Source organism: Python bivittatus, unplaced genomic scaffold (assembly GCF_059951505.1).
Source record: "Python bivittatus isolate LINGU-HERP-01145 unplaced genomic scaffold, Pbiv_v1 ctg000820_np1212, whole genome shotgun sequence".
Taxonomy (NCBI): domain Eukaryota; kingdom Metazoa; phylum Chordata; class Lepidosauria; order Squamata; family Pythonidae; genus Python; species Python bivittatus.
In genome coordinates, this window is record NW_028277107.1 from 339,607 (window position 1) to 355,383 (window position 15,777).

A 15,777-nucleotide genomic window follows, 5' to 3' on the forward strand; every position below is an offset into this window, starting at 1 on the left:
CCTCAGTGGGTCTCGTTGCTCCAGAAACTGATAATGGAGAAAGGTTCTTCAAAACTTTAACACCTTTACTCACCCAAAATGGCATTTGTGCTGTTTTCTCACAAATTATATCTGGGTATAATAGGAATGTATACAATTTGGACGGTGATTTATACCTCAGATGGAAACAAGTCAATGTATTTATTTACTATGCAGAGCCCACTTTGCATACTTTCTATTTCTATGGAATGGCATTCATTGACCATATGTTGCAGCTCTTGATAAAACCTACTGCAGGAAAAATCTGGATTGTAACAGCCATGGGGGACCTCACTTTTAATTTGCAGTATCAAAATTTCCAACGTGTTCACAGCATTTTCACCTTTTCCATTCAGACAAAGAAATGGATAAACCGTGATGTTGTTTACCTCTTCTCCCCTTCAATCTTTGAGTTTGGCAACAAAATTTTTCCGTGTTCATTTCAAAAGCATCCCTTTTCTGTTAAAGGCTAGTTGAGATGCGAAGAGGATGAAGAAGTGGAAAGTCTACGACAGGAGGAGGTTGAAGCCACCCTTACTCTCGACAGCCACCATGTTTACAACTCCATCTGGGCTGTGGCACGAGCCCTGAATGCTGCCTGTATCTCCAGATCCAAGAGGAGGATACTGAAGGAAGCTGGAAAGATCTTGGGACTGGATGGGCTACAACCTTGGCAGGTATTTCCTTTTCCATCAAAGAATCTCAGCTGAACACAACCATTACTTTTAAAATTACTTAAGCAGGAGGAAGTTATCAAATGGAGAGGGGAAGCCAGATTGTTCTGAGGAGATAATCCCAAACACACTCCTTCAAACAAATGACTCTCTCATGCTGACATTAACTATCATGTTTGTATGGTAGATAAAAAGAGGGAGAAGGCTAGGACAACAAATGATAATTGGAAAATGTTATGTTCTGGATCCTGCTACATGTTGGTCCCATTTGTTCCACCCTCATCTTGCCTCCCTTCTTGCAGGCGATGTGGTAACAGCTGCCACATCTGGTGAGACCCCTCTGTCTCTGGAGAACTGCATTTTCCCTGCTCCTTCTCTGCAGGAAGCTGCCATCCTCCCATCCAGCTGGGAGGGTCTTTTCTACAGGATTAACCTGGCTGCCTCTCCTGGAGCCTTCCATCCTCCTAACCAGTCATTGCCAATTAGGCAGCCTTGTAAATTGAATAAATGCATAACCCAGTTTCTAAATGGGCATTTGCTGGTGTCTGTAGTGAGCCCTCCCTCCCTCCCTCCCTCCCTCTGTCATTCTCACCCCCTCCATCCTTGCTACCAAAATGGATTGTGCTGGGACCATGTCCAAAGCATCTCCATTCTTTAGGGGCTACCAGCCATATGTCCTTTCTGCTACTTATTTCTTTAACTTTTAAACCAATAGTGTGTTTAGTGATTAAGACTCACATTGGGATTGGTACAACAAAGAATACTTGGGTGTGAGGAGCAAAATGTGCCCAACGAAGTGGCCATAGTAGGGTTTCCTAAGGAGAAGTTTATACCTCCATGGCATTTGAAGAAAAGATGAAGCTTTGGGCTCAAACTGCTTCTTAAATTGAGAATAATGTGGTCAGGCTCCTGCCATCCATCTCAAACTGGGACAAAGATTCCCAGAAATTCAACACAGAATGTTTATCAACTCATATTTAATGTCATTCCCAACTGAATCCATTCCCAGCAGCTCATTTCCTCTTCCCTCAAGGCAGACATCTCCAGGTTGAGTTCCAAGGACTTCACCTCCCACCTTTTCCATGGAAAACCAATTTATGTTTCTCACATTCCCTCTTAAGGGGCCACTGATTATGGACATTCCTGTATTCTTACTCTGAGAAACTCCTTCTACCAATGTATCAAGCACAAGTGCAGTCCACTTCTTCTGGAAGAGAAAGATAGATGTAGATATATATAGACACAGTTGTGGTGTAGGTCTAGATTTAGATTTAGAGTTCAAATTAGTATTCAATTTGGAGATAAAAATGTCAAGTCTCCTAATACAGAGAAAAAAGTATTCATGAATAAAATTCGGGTCCTTCAAACATGAATTAGTTTCATAGCCATTCAAGTAGAGAACCACGATGAATCAGAACTGAAGAGGTGACTGCAGCTGGCCCTTCACGTCTGGGCTTAGAAGTCATGGAGGGTCAGGCCTGGAGAGGATGGGGATGGGACACCACCAGAAAGTCCTAGGGCTGCAAGCTAGGCTGAGAAATTGAAAAACACTACAAGAAACCAGGGCAGATGATAGCCATGTTCTTCCTTGACCTGGAGGCTTTACCTATCTAGTGAATCAGAAGATCCTAGCTTGAGAATGGCACAAGAGAGGCTCATTCTTTCTTGTGTAAAAGGCTGCAAGACATTTGTTGTCGATGTTTTTCCCTTTCTAGCTCCATCCTTTCCTGGAAACCCCCCAGTTTTACAACCATTCCATGGATGGGGTGTATTTGGACAAGAACGGAGAGCTGGCAGCTGACTTGGAGATTGTGAACTGGTTATGGTTTCCCAACAAGTCTGTTGTGAGGGTGAAGTTTGGGAGTTTTGCAAGACAGAAATCCCAGGAACCCAAGTTTGTCATCGACCAGGATGCTGCTATTTGGCCCCAAAAGTCTAACCAGGTGGGGAAAACCATTTCATTCCTATTTGTCCTCTTCAGCATTGTCATTGATTAACAAATTCTCAGTGGAGCTTCTGTGAAGTCTCTGAAGCCCTTCAAGGCTTCAGAAGTGTTGCAGAGAACCTCTCCTGACCTTTGTGGCTTACATGTCCACTGCTACGCCTGATTAAGGGAGTCTGGATTCCCAATTCAAACAATGCCATTTTGCTTTTATTTTTATAATGCTTTCCATAGTTGTCATGTTTTACAGATGTGGACTGGGAAGACAACAGTCCCAAGATGCCTGCAGACGAAAACTGATAAGGAACAGTAGACAAATATGTAAAAAATTGAGGCAGCAGAATCACTGGAAGACAGAGTTTATTTATTTGTGTCTTTTTTATATATGCAATACTAGACTGACATAATCTTATGCTTCTCGCTGGTTTACAAAACTGAAAAGCACATAATGCAATAACCAATTCCTAAAATGCTAGGCTGGCTCTTACAAAGGACTCCTGGAACTCCATTTGACCATTTCTCTCAAAGGCCAACAGAGTCAAGGCAAATCTAATCTCTCATTGCAGACTCTTCCACAGTCTAGAGGTGAAAAAGAAGGAACATCTCTTCCTAGACTCAGATGCTTTGATCTCTCAGAAGGGAGATTCCTGGATAAACAGCTGCTCCCATTAAATGGACCTAGCCTACCATTTCTTTCCTTTGATGTCAACCCTAATCTATCATCCTTTATGTTCCCATTTTTGTGCTCAGAGTCTGCTTCCCTCCAGGTGTGTGGAAAGGTGTCAGTCTGGATTTTTCAAGGTGGGTCAGGAAGGGGAGCCCATTTGCTGCTATGACTGTGTTTTCTGTGCGGAGGGGACCTTCTCCTCTCAGGAAGGTGGGTGACTCCACAGTGAGGCAGCCCTTCAATAAGAAGGTTGACACTTCTCCCTCTGTGAAGATCTCACCTTGATTGGCTAATTTCTGAAACATATTTAAAAATAGACAGGCTAGGAAGCCAAGGTATGAAAGATGAACTGCTAACTCATTCGCATGCATCCTCCACCAGGGTTAAAAAGCAGAAAGCGGCCCTTGGCATTTAATAAAGTTGGTCACAGTCCCTAAAGTTGCACCTTCTTTTGTTTTTTTCTATTCCTTACACCATGCAGCATCTTTGGTGATGTCATAGAAAAAAATAAATTAGTGGCTGAACCTGAGAAATGTTACTTTTCTTCTCTTCAGATGCAGATCATTGCACCAAATGTCCTGAAGACCAGCATCCAAATAAGGAGCGAAATAAATGTGTCCCTAAGGAAATAAGCTTTCTGACGTACAATGAATATCTGGGGACCATCTTGGCCTCCCTTGCACTTTTCTTGTCCTTACCTACTGTATTTATACTAGCAATCTTTGTGAAACACAGAGACACTCCCATCGTCAAAGCCAACAACCGGAGCCTCTCTTACATCCTCCTCGTCTCCCTCCTGCTTTCCGTCTCGACCACCTTCGTCTTCATTGGCCGGCCAAGGACAGCCACTTGCCTTCTCCGACAGACAGCCTTCAGCATCTTCTTCTCGATTGCTGTCTCTTCTGTCTTGGCCAAAACAGTCATGGTAGTCCTTGCGTTTCTGGCCACAAAGCCAGGGAACAGAATGAGGAGGTGGCTAGGGAGGAGTCTGGCCAATTCCATCATCCTTTGTTCTTCCAGTATCCAAGTGGTCATCTGCAGCATCTGGCTGGTGGTCTCTCCCCCATTTCCTGATTCTGACATGCACTCCCAACTAAGAGAGATCATCCTGCAATGCAATGAAGGGTCTCTTGCCATGTTTTATATTGCTCTTGGCTACATGGGCTTCCTGGCTGCCATCTGCTTCATGGTGGCTTTCCTGGCCAGGAACCTCCCTGGGGCCTTTAATGAAGCCAAGCTGATCACTTTCAGCATGCTGGTCTTCTGCAGTGTCTGGGTGTCCTTTGTACCCTCCTACCTGAGCACCAAAGGGAAGTACATGGTGGCCGTGCAGATTTTCTCCATTTTGGCTTCCAGTGCTGGCCTGCTGGGCTTCATCTTTTTCCCTAAGTGCTACATTATTTTACTAAGACCAGATCTAAACACCAAGGAGCAGGTAGTTGTGACAGCATAAATCAATATCTGATTACTTCTGCAATCTTTTTCTCAAAGTCATACTTTTGTGTACATTCTGTGTGTTTGCCATCTCTAAAAAGATTTATAATACACTAGGCTTCCTAGGTTCAACCTTCTAAATACCCTCTGCATGGCCTTGCTATGGTTTAGCCATGGTTCCACTGCTACCACCTATCCTGCTGAAAGCAAACTGGCCATACTGCCCCCTCCCCCCAGCCCCTTGCACCCACTCCCTAAGTGGTTTCAATGAGTTAAGCCAGTATTACAAGCATGGAGTAATTCCCAGGCTGCACAACTTGAAAAGGAGGTCTTAGAAGTTGTCCTCCTCTCACCATTTCTTCACAGTCTCCGAAGTGGGGTCTCCCTGGACAGCTGAAGGAAGTCCTGGGAAGTGAAGGAGAGGAAATTTTGCTTTGGAAAATTGATACAGGTCCAGCTAGGAAATTTCATTTTGTCTGTCTTTTTATCCAGTAAAGTAAAATCTAATGCTTTTATTTCTGTGTAGAAATTAGGATAATTGGATGTGTACCTCACCCTTGCATTGTCATCTTGCAGGTGGGCAGGAAAATGTTAGTTTTGCTTATAAATGTCTGGTAGTCTGTAACATCAAACTGCAACATCTCCCATAATGAAAGGAAAGCATTCCTTCATAGCAGACCATCCTCCTTCTCTGGTCTTCCTGAAATATTGTGTATACTTCTGCATAATTCTTTTAAAGTAAAAAGGGTTCATAATCCTTTTTGTTATTAAGTTTGATTTTGTGTTTCTTTTGTGATATTGCTCTGTCTCTCAGGAAGGGCAGAAACCAGTAGACACATGCATTTAAGCCACACAGTTGCATTATGGCAATAGAATTGCTCCATATTTCTCCCCAATTTTCTTCCCCAAGGAGGTAGCCCAGAATGTGGGAATGTGCTCTTACCCATACAGTGGTTCGGGGAGGTTGCCAGGCAACGTAGTTCATGGAAAATACCTTGCGGTGGCAAGAAGTGCTCAGTGGCTCCCCAAGGGGATCGGTGGGGTGAGAGTAAAGATCTGCAGCGTTTCTGGAAAAGGAGGTTGAGGTCAGCCCTTGCACTGAAAAGTCAATAACGTTCAAACCAAGGAAGTCAAAATTATTGTTAGGCATGATTTCCCTGTCTGGTTAACTGGCGGTCAACCTTTTGAGAAGAGGATCCTTGCTGAAGAGTTTCCCGCTGTCAAGTCCACAAAGTCCAAACCCCCATTCAGAAGAATTCTCATGAAACCAGGCCTGGTTGAGATAAATGCTCCTTTATTGTGTGGTACATGCAGCTTGAAACAAAACATTGCTAAAACTAAAGCCTGGGTAAACTTCCCTATTTATCCCCCGTCCCCTTGTTGCCCTGGCACCTCAATTCCTCTTCACCTGGTGGTGATCTCTTTCCTTCCTCCCAGGGATACATAGCTCCTTCCTGGCCATCAGGCCCCCACTGGCCTTGCCTGCAATCAGGTCCGGCCTCATTGCCCATATCAGGTTAAGCTCCTCACCATCTCCCAGTACTACTCCAATTACAACCATTATCTACTAGTCCCCCTCCCTTGTCACAATTGGCAGAAGCAAATCAATCAAACTCCCATTGACTGCTATGCTTTGTAAATTAACAATTGTTGGTTGATGCAGGTTCTGACATGGTGCCCCCTCACAAGGCCCCTCTTGGCCTCAATGGTCGGGAAGCCTAGAAAATAATAAATTGAGGTTCTTTAATTACGAATATATACATTACATTGTGCCAAAAATCTTACTTAGGTTTGTTTGGATATTTTTTATAAAATTCCAAGAGCAAGTCAGGTGTCTTAACATGTTTCTTTGAGACCCATTCAGCAAAAGATTTAGGGAAATGTTTCCAATGCACCAAATACTGAATGTCTCCTCTATGTTTTCTAGAGTCCAATATCTCCCGGACCTCAAAGTGCCGTTCCCTTTCAATCATAATAGGGTCTGGATTGGGCACTGCTGGTCTCCACTTATCAGATTCCTTGTAGGGTTTCAACAGTTCACTGTGGAAAATAGGATTAATCTTCCTGAAGGTTTTGGGGAGCTTCAAGTGTACAGAAACAGGGTTAATTACTTTTTCCACTATGAAAGGTCCTACATACTTGTATCCAAGGTGTTTACATGCACGTGAAGATTTCAGATTCTTAGTAGATAACCACAGTTTGTCCCCCATTTTCCAAGGTTCATGTGGGGCTCTCTTTTTATCTGCCTGTTTTTTATAACTTTCTCTTGCTTTTGCAATGGCTTGTTCTGTGATTGGCCACAATTGTCTTATTCTGTCCCCCCATTCATCCACTGCTTTAACCCCTGTCTGTGCATGAGGCAGTTCAGGTATAGGTACAGAGTCTTGTCCTGATACAATTTGGAAAGGGGACAGACCTGTACTATCATGGATAGCATTATTGTAAGCCACTTTAGCATAAGGTAATAAGTCCACCCAATTGTCCTGTTGATAGTTTATAAAGCATCTCAAATATTGTTCCAACCCTGCATGCCTCCTCCCTGGCACCCCGTCTGTCTGAGGATGAAAAGAAGAGCTCATAGCTTGCTTGGATCCCAAAAGGGTTAAAAATGCCCTCCAGAATTTAGAGGCAAACTGGACCCCCCTGTCGCTGATCACTCTTTCAGGATAACTGTGTAATTTGTATATATGTTGAATAAACAATTCAGCCAGTTCAGGTGCTGAGGGGATGGCTTTACAAGGGATGAAGTGAGTTTGTTTAGAGAAGAGATCAGTAACAGTCCAAATTATAGACTTTTTTCTGCTCTCTGGCAGATCCACAATAAAGTCCATTGCAATCTCCTTCCAGGGTCTGGAAGGGCTTGCTACTTTCAAAATTTCTGTTACAGATACAAGTCTCCTCTGTAACAGGAAGTAGCTTTCTCCTGTTCAGGCCAGTGCCTCAACTACAATAGTTGTTGTTGTTATTTATAATAAATAATTGCATTCTAATAAATAAATGAACCCAAATAAATAAGATAAATAATGTGGCTGTGGAAGCACAGGGTGCCTGAGCAGGTTATAAGCCCCTGCACTCCTTCCTCCCACACTTTCTTGGCCCTCCCCCATCACCAGGACAACCCAGCTGCCCGTCAAAGAGCACCATTGGGCAAGAGGCAAGAAGGAGGAAGAGAAGACGGCTGCCTGGGAGCTCTGCCACCACAGGCCTCATGAGGAAGAGGCTGGATAAGCAGAGCCAAAGCCAGGAGTCAAATAAAGAGAAAAACTCAAGGATCGACAGCCCTGATAAGAAAAGGCAATGGGAAAGGAGGCAGAGCTGAGAGAACTGGGGAGAGAAAGGTGTTTCCCTCAGATGGAGGAAAGATTGGGAAGAAGTGGAGGAGAGTCCAGAAGCCCAGCCAGGAACAAACCAGCAGGAAGGTGAAGAAAAAGTCAAGACTTAGAAAAGTCAGAACAGAAATAGAAAATAGAAACTAAAAAAAGATGAAAGGCAGATTGAACTCCGAAGGAAAAGGAGTACAGCTGCAGAGAGAGTGACAGTAGAGATATAGAAGGATTAAGGCAACAGAAATATCGAAGTCAGCCATAAAAAGTACACTGGAGATAGAGAATAAAAAGATATCAAGGTAGAGTGCAACTGGATTTTGAAGAATATAGTGTAGATAAAGAGCTGAAAGAAAATGGGTAGTTAAATTAGAAAATAAATGTATTATTAAGATTAATTTCTGAACTAGCTGAAGGCATTTATAATTGACAATTTCTTTTCTTTTGTTTTCTTTTTAAGCTTTCCTTTTGTACAATAAAAGTCTCCCACCAGCTACTCAAGGGAGATACAAAAACCCAATAAAATGTACAACTTGAAAGGTTTGCCCCGTTCGACAGAGAAACTCCCGTGACACATGTAGTTCACAAAAGAAGTTTACTCATGCGTAACGTAGCAGTCACAAGCAAAGCCAGGACTGGCTTGGTACATTTGCATCACTCGTTATATTCCCCCCTTCCCGCGCTTTTTTCGCCCCGCGATCGCATTACCGCTGCGGATTATCGCCCCCCCAATAATCCCTCTTAATTGTCCATGATGGCAGGTTCGGCCAGGGTCCATTGTCCTTGATTGGCAGTCCCCTCCGGCGTGGGTTGGTTCCCCCCCGTTACGTGCAAGCCCGAGGGTTCTGCGTTGCGCGGCGATCTTGTTTCACTGCCTGCGGCCCCGTTCATGGTTGGCTCGCGCCGTTATCAGTGTAGAGTTAAAACGTCCGCTGCGGTTTTCCTGTTTGGCTGGGCGCAGGTGGCCCATTAATTAGCGGCGCTTTCAGTTCCTCTTTTCCTCGCTAGCTACCGCCGGTGGAGTTCGCGTGGTCTGGCTGCGAGCTTCCCCAAAGCCCCGTGCTGACCGAACCTGACACAACTTCCCAGGTCATGTTTCAATTTTTGTTATCGGTGGTTCAAAAAGAGAAACTGCAATCCATTGTATGTTGAGGGGAATTACTTGGCAGAGATTTTAATTAGAGCTCGCATTCAACTTTAGCTTTGGGAAGTCCCTAGTGCTCCTTGAGCTTGGTTGTTTTCTTGCAGACGTTTTGTTACCCAACTAGGTAACATCTTCAGTGCTAGAAGTGAATGGGGTTTGCTCTCTGTATATAGATTGTCCTGTTAGTGCTGGTGGGGGTCTTGTTTTCTCCTTGGTAGTTCCTTCATTAGGGTATTGTTTGCTGCTTGATTGTTTGTCTGGTGTTAATCCCTGCTGTCAAGCTTCCAGGAATTATCTGTCAAGCTTCCAGGAATTCCCTAGTGGTTTTGGATTTAGCTTGGTCTGGGATACTCACAGTTGCCCAGTTGAAACTATAGTGGAGTCTGTCCATGTGTTGTGAGATTAAGGAGTTTTTATCATGTCTTCTGACTACTAGTTTGTGCTCATGGATGCGCTCTGCTAGTCTTCTGCCTGTCTGTCCTACGTAGTGGCTGTTACCGTCCTTACACTGTATGTTGTAGATGACTCCTGTTTTTTCTTCTTGGGTTACTAAAACAAACCCTAATCAAGGAACTACCAAGAAGAAAACCACACCCCCACCAACACTGGCAGGCCAAGCTACTGTATATAAACAGGGAGCAAGCCCTACACTCACTAGTACTATCACATTACTTAATCGGATGATGAAATGTCTGTAATCAAACAACCAAGTTCAGAGAGCCCCAAGGACTCCACAATTCAACCCTGAGCTACATATATTCTCCTCCATTGGAACTTTAGCTTTGTTTGTTGTATGTTATTTTCTGTGAGTTCAGACTGGTTCCTTTGGGCAAAGAGTCCCAAATCCTGCTCTTAAGAAGCTGGATATCAGTTCAATGGTTTGCCTTCTGAAAAAGAAAAAAATCTGGTAAGTAGCAAAAGGCATGCTGACGAAACACTGGGGACAGGCTGCAGATTTCCTTTCTTCCAAAGGGCAGATCTTGATAAGGTAATAGTCAATGAGAAGATCTGAACCAATAATTAAATGCCCATAAAATTATTTTAAGTCATTTCATCGTGAGATGGGCGGTGTCCAAATTCGAGATAATGAATGAATGAATGAATGAATGAATGAATGAATGAATGAATGAATGAATGAATGTATATAAGTATCTCTGGGTGGCGTACAACAAGAAAAATGATCCACATATCATTAAAAGATAAGTCAGATGCTCAAAATGGAGAACTGAATGAAAACAACCAACAGCGAGATCCGCTCACCTAGACCCAACACCTGGAGAAAGAGCCGGATCTGGACCACCTTCCTGAGGCCAGCAGGAGTCAATTAACAGAGTTGTGCCATTGTGTTTGAAGCTACTTGTAATTTCCCAGTCTGTAGTCTTTAAAGGTAGCACTATGTAAAAGACATTGCAGTACTCTATCCAGGTGTTCCTCTGTGTGAGAGTATCTGTAGCCAGATCCTCTTGCACCAGGCAAGGCCTCAGTTGATGCACCAGCTGAGGCTTTGCTCCTCTTTTCACTGTAATACAATATGGGAAGCAGAAAAAGGGTGCCTGGGCATTGACTCCTTATTTCCTATAGCTTATCAAACCACAGCAAATGTCCTAAGGAAAAGGATTTTTATTCTAGAATGTATTGAGTATCTAAATAGGATGTTCAGGACATTTTTTTGTGTGAGTGAACCTCAAGGACTCCTGATGTAATGCCTGAATCTTCACTTGCTCTGCAGACCCTCAGACTTTACAGACACACAGACAGTTATTCTGTAGAGTCCCCAGCAAAGGGAAAGGCTAAAATCATCTATATTAAAAGCAGTAATCCAGTTCTACTCTCACTTGAAGGAAACAGAACATCTTTTATATGGTTTTTTTTTCCAGAAATGATCAAGTGAGATTGGCCAGAACTAAGTACAGGTCATATAACACTCAGCTGTCAGTAGTTGAACTGACCTGAAGAAAACAGACAACATAAACCCTTAATTCCATCATTTGATGCAGAAGATAACTTTTAATCAAATTCATGGGCAATGTGATGAATGTTAGCTTAGGCAAAGGGGGATGTCCCGAAGGCCAGATCAAATGGATCAGGATTCCCTGTGCAGCCCCGGATCGAAGGTGGAGGTCAATGGTCTTTTCTCATCCACTTTGTCTCTCTCCACAAAAGTGCTAGACAGGGAGGTCTACTTTCTCCTTTGAAGTTTGATACTTGCTCAGAAGGCTTAGACCAGATTATTCCCGCCATGGTTCTTGGCCTAATTCATGAGAATATCAAGTGGTCTTATGTACAGATGGTAGTTTGAACATAGCTCTGATGCATTTGATCAACACAACTGAAAGATACTCTGTTTATTAATCTAATCGGAACTAATGCCAGGAAGCAAAGATTTGTGTCCTTATGTGTGACAATCTTACAGAAGAGCTGAATGTATTAGCTCTTTAGGTATTCTCATCTCAGGAGACCTTTCTCAGATAGTTACATTCAAAATAAATATTAAGAGGTTTCCTTGGATATTAATGGAGTCTTTAAGAGTCACCCTTTGTGATAAACCCTCTCAGCGTGGAACGCAATTCCCAGAATATTTGCTATCTTGCATGGGATTCCTGGATCCATATACAGTAAATATTTTCAAAGCTTTAATGTATTGTTGCATAAATTAAATTAAGTCCCTTATTGGTCAACTGGGGGAAGGGGGAGGAGGCTCCTGGAGCTGATCTTATTTAGCCAGACGTGATGAGGACAACATAGAGTGGTGGGCTCCACACTTCCCCTTCCCCTTCCCCTTCCCCTCCCCTTCCCCTTCCCCTTCCCCTTCCCCTTCCCCTTCCCCTTCCCCTCCCCCTCCCCCTCCTCCTCCCACTTCCCCTTCCCCTTCCCCTTCCCCTTCCCCTTCCCCTTCCCCTTCCCCTTCCCCTTCTCCTTCTCCTTCTCCTTCCCCTTCTCCTTCTCCTTCTCCTTCCCCTTCATTAATTTGAAGCCTACTGTTGTCCTTTATGTTTGTTTTTGGGACAAAAGAACTTTGGTCAATATATATAACATCTGAAAAACATTTCTGCAGTCTACCAGCTAATATTGTGAAAATCTTGTAGCCTACATTCAGGAAGGAAATTAGTCGATGACTATGGTTTCTCTGATTCATTCTCTTCTTTATGAATCACAGTTCTAGATGTCTCTCCCATGTTGGTGGTATTGCCTTTCTTGCTCTAATTTCATTCATCGTATTTGTCAATGGTTCTAATACTTGCTCTTCAAATTCTCTATAATATTGAGATATCAGCCCATCTGGACTTGGCGCTTTACTTAATTTACTTTGTTTTATTGTTTTTTTATTTTTCATGAACATTTATAGATATACTTGGGATTTGCCTGTGTTGATCATTAAACCCTTTAATAATTGATTTTTCAAGGTATTTATTCAATTTATTTATTCAACATTTAGTCTTGGAATATACTGTTAAAACATTAAAAATAAGAGAACAACAAGAACAAGAAAAGAAAAATAAAGAGGAAAGATGGCAAAAATGACAAAACCAGATCAGAACAAAGAAAACAAGCCTCAGAATCTAAAGGAGGCTTCAGTCACCCTCGCCAATGCCTGGATGAAGAGGCAGACCTTCAGGGCCCTTCGGGGGCTATTCAAATCTCAGAGGGAACCTCGTTCCGGAGGGAAGACACTCCTTAAGGGAATTCATACTTCCGGGGTTCTGATAGATGGCACAGTTCACTTTGGCACCCATGGGCAGAATTCTTCCTGGGTGGTTGTGGAAAACATACTTTTTTTTCAGTTCTTCCCCCATCACAAATCAGGACCAACTAAGTTCAAGTTTACTACTAATGTGTCAATGACTATTCACAACCATGCTAAAAATCTCTCTTGATATTGATTATAATGATTTTTTTTTTTTAAGTTTGGGGCCAAATTCTCCTGTCTCACCCCATGGCTCATCTTCAGAGTTTGAAGCCCATCTGTGACTTCTCCCTTTGTGTATCTGCCTGTTGACTCATTCGAAGTTCAGAGAGGTGATCTCTCTCCTCCTTACTATGATCCAAATCATAGTGATTTACTTGTCTCCGTACTTAATCTCTGGGGACTTTTCTGCACACTTTAGAAAATTTACAACGGACATCAATAACATGTTTTCACCTGAATACCAGACTAAAGCCTTGTTGGCTGATGTAATAGCTGTCAAGTCCACAAAGTCCAAACCCCCATTCAGAAGAATACTCATGAAGCCATGCCTGGTTCAGACAAATGCTCCTTTATTGTGTGGTACATGCAGCTTGAAACAAAACATTGCTAAAACTAAAGCCTGGGTAAACTTCCCTCTATTTATCCCCCCTCCCCTTGTTGCCCTGGCACCTCAATTCCTCTTCACCTGGTGGTGACCTGTTTCCTTCCTCCCAGGGATACATAGCTCCTTCCTGGCCATCAGGCCCCCACTGGCCTTGCCTGCAATCAGGTCCGGCCTCATTGCCCATATAAGGTTAAGCTCCTCACCATCTCCCAGTACTACTCCAATTACAACCATTAACTACTAGCCCCCCTCCCTAGTCACAATTGGCAGAAGCAAATCAATCAAACTCCCATTGACTGCTATGCTTTGTAAATTAACAATTGTTGGTTGATGCAGGTTCTGACAATAGCATTGGAAAGTTGTGGGTGCATAAATGCTTCTGGAGAAAGAAAGAGCAAGGGAGCCTTTTAGGGCACTCAGTGGCCATGTTCATTTCTCTCCACTGTAGTTGTGCAGCCTTTGCTAGACCCAGTCTCAAGCAGGAAACTCCAAAGCTTCTATGTCTTCTTGATCTTTATTCAGAGCAGACACAGAGCTGGAGGCTCAGTCAGGAACACAAATCATGTTGCTGCTTGTGCTGCTTCTGTGGCCCCAGGGAGTCTGTATGAAGTCCCATTCTGAACTGATGCTAGGTATTGTAGACTTATCAAGACTTCAATGTAACATAAGTCTCCACCTTTAAAATCTAAACTGGTCCAGAGCTTGATAGCATATTGGCTTTGTAAACAATTACAGCTGCTCCTTTTATGTGTTTGTATGGATGTATCTGAGTGTGGAGATGATGGTCTAAATGGCCTTTCCAAATTTAGGATTTAACGATTCTATGTTTTATCAAGAAGGATAACTCAAACTTCCGATAATTTTTTTTTTTTTATAAATTTTTTATTTTTTACAACAAACACAAACAAACAATAACATAAAAAGCATAAAAAAAAACCATCTTCCATTTTAAACCGTGTGTCAGCCAGTTACCAATCATTTGTGCCATCCTTTCATAATCTTCACTCATCATTTGTATAAAATCTCATGTCATCTATCTAACACATATTTATATACTTATCAATTATCAATTATTATTCATTTGTTACTAGTCTATAACACCAGCTTTCATAATAGGATTTATATCATTTTTATCCATTGATTATATATATATATATATATAGTAATTTATATCAGTTTGTCAAGTTTCTATTATATAATTTGCTGATCTATTACATTACTATATCTTTTCATCCAACCATTGATAAAACAAATCCCATATCATATAGAATTGTTTATCTTCTTGCTCTCTAATTTCAAATGTTAATTTACTCATCTCTGCACATTCCATAATTTTCTTAATGACTTCCTCCTGCATAGGTACTTTTTCATTTTTCCAATTTTTAGCAAATACAATTCTAGCCGCTGTCAGAACATTTACAATCAAATATTTCAGTTCTTTACTATATGTTTCAGGTATAATTCCTAATAGGAATATCTCTGGTTTAAAGTCTATATGTTGTTTTATCATTTTTTCCAACCATGTGTGGATTTTAATCCAATATCTTTTAGCTTCTGGGCATGTCCACCACATATGGTAATATGTACCGGGCTTCTGATGACACTTCCAACATTTATCAGACTTGTTCTTGTACATTCTCGCAATCCTTGCTGGAGGTAAATGCCACCTATAAAACATCTTATACAGATTTTCTTTATATGCAGTTGACATTGTCATTTTATAGTTTTGAGACCATAATTTTTGCCACTTCTCTAAATCAATTCCGTATCCAAAATTTTTCCCCCATGCGATCATTGTATCTTTAACCTGTTCTTCCTCCATCTTAAATTCTAGTAAATGTCCATAAAGTTTTTTAATCACCTTTTCATCAGTACCCATCAAAATTTTGTCTAAAACAGTCAGCTCATCATAAATACCTTCTGCTTTAAAATCTTTATCGAATCTAGATTGTATTTGCAAATATGAGAACCAGTTCATTTTTATACCTTGTTCTTCCAACGCTTGCATAGTTTTAAGTTCACCCTTTTCATTCAATATCTCAGTATATCTAACTGTTTGTTCCTTTTTATATGTTATTGAATAAGAAAAGGCTTCAATAGTGGATATCCATCGTGGAACTTTTAAATAATATTGTCTTCTTGTCTTCTCCCAGTTTAAAAACAATGCCTCTCGAATATAATGCCTTCTAAAGTAGCCCTGTGTTTTCGTTCCCTTATACCATAAGAAAGCATGCCAGCCCAACAACAGGTCATGTCCCTCTAAGGTCAATAGTCTATTATTTC

At 41.9% G+C, this 15,777-nt stretch overlaps 1 protein-coding gene across 1 annotated transcript in view; it reads left to right on the plus strand.

Moving 5' to 3' along the window:
* LOC148214022 (vomeronasal type-2 receptor 26-like) overlaps window positions 1–15,777 on the plus strand; it is a 54,437-nt gene that overhangs the window by 14,327 nt on the left and 24,333 nt on the right. The window lies entirely within an intron of this gene.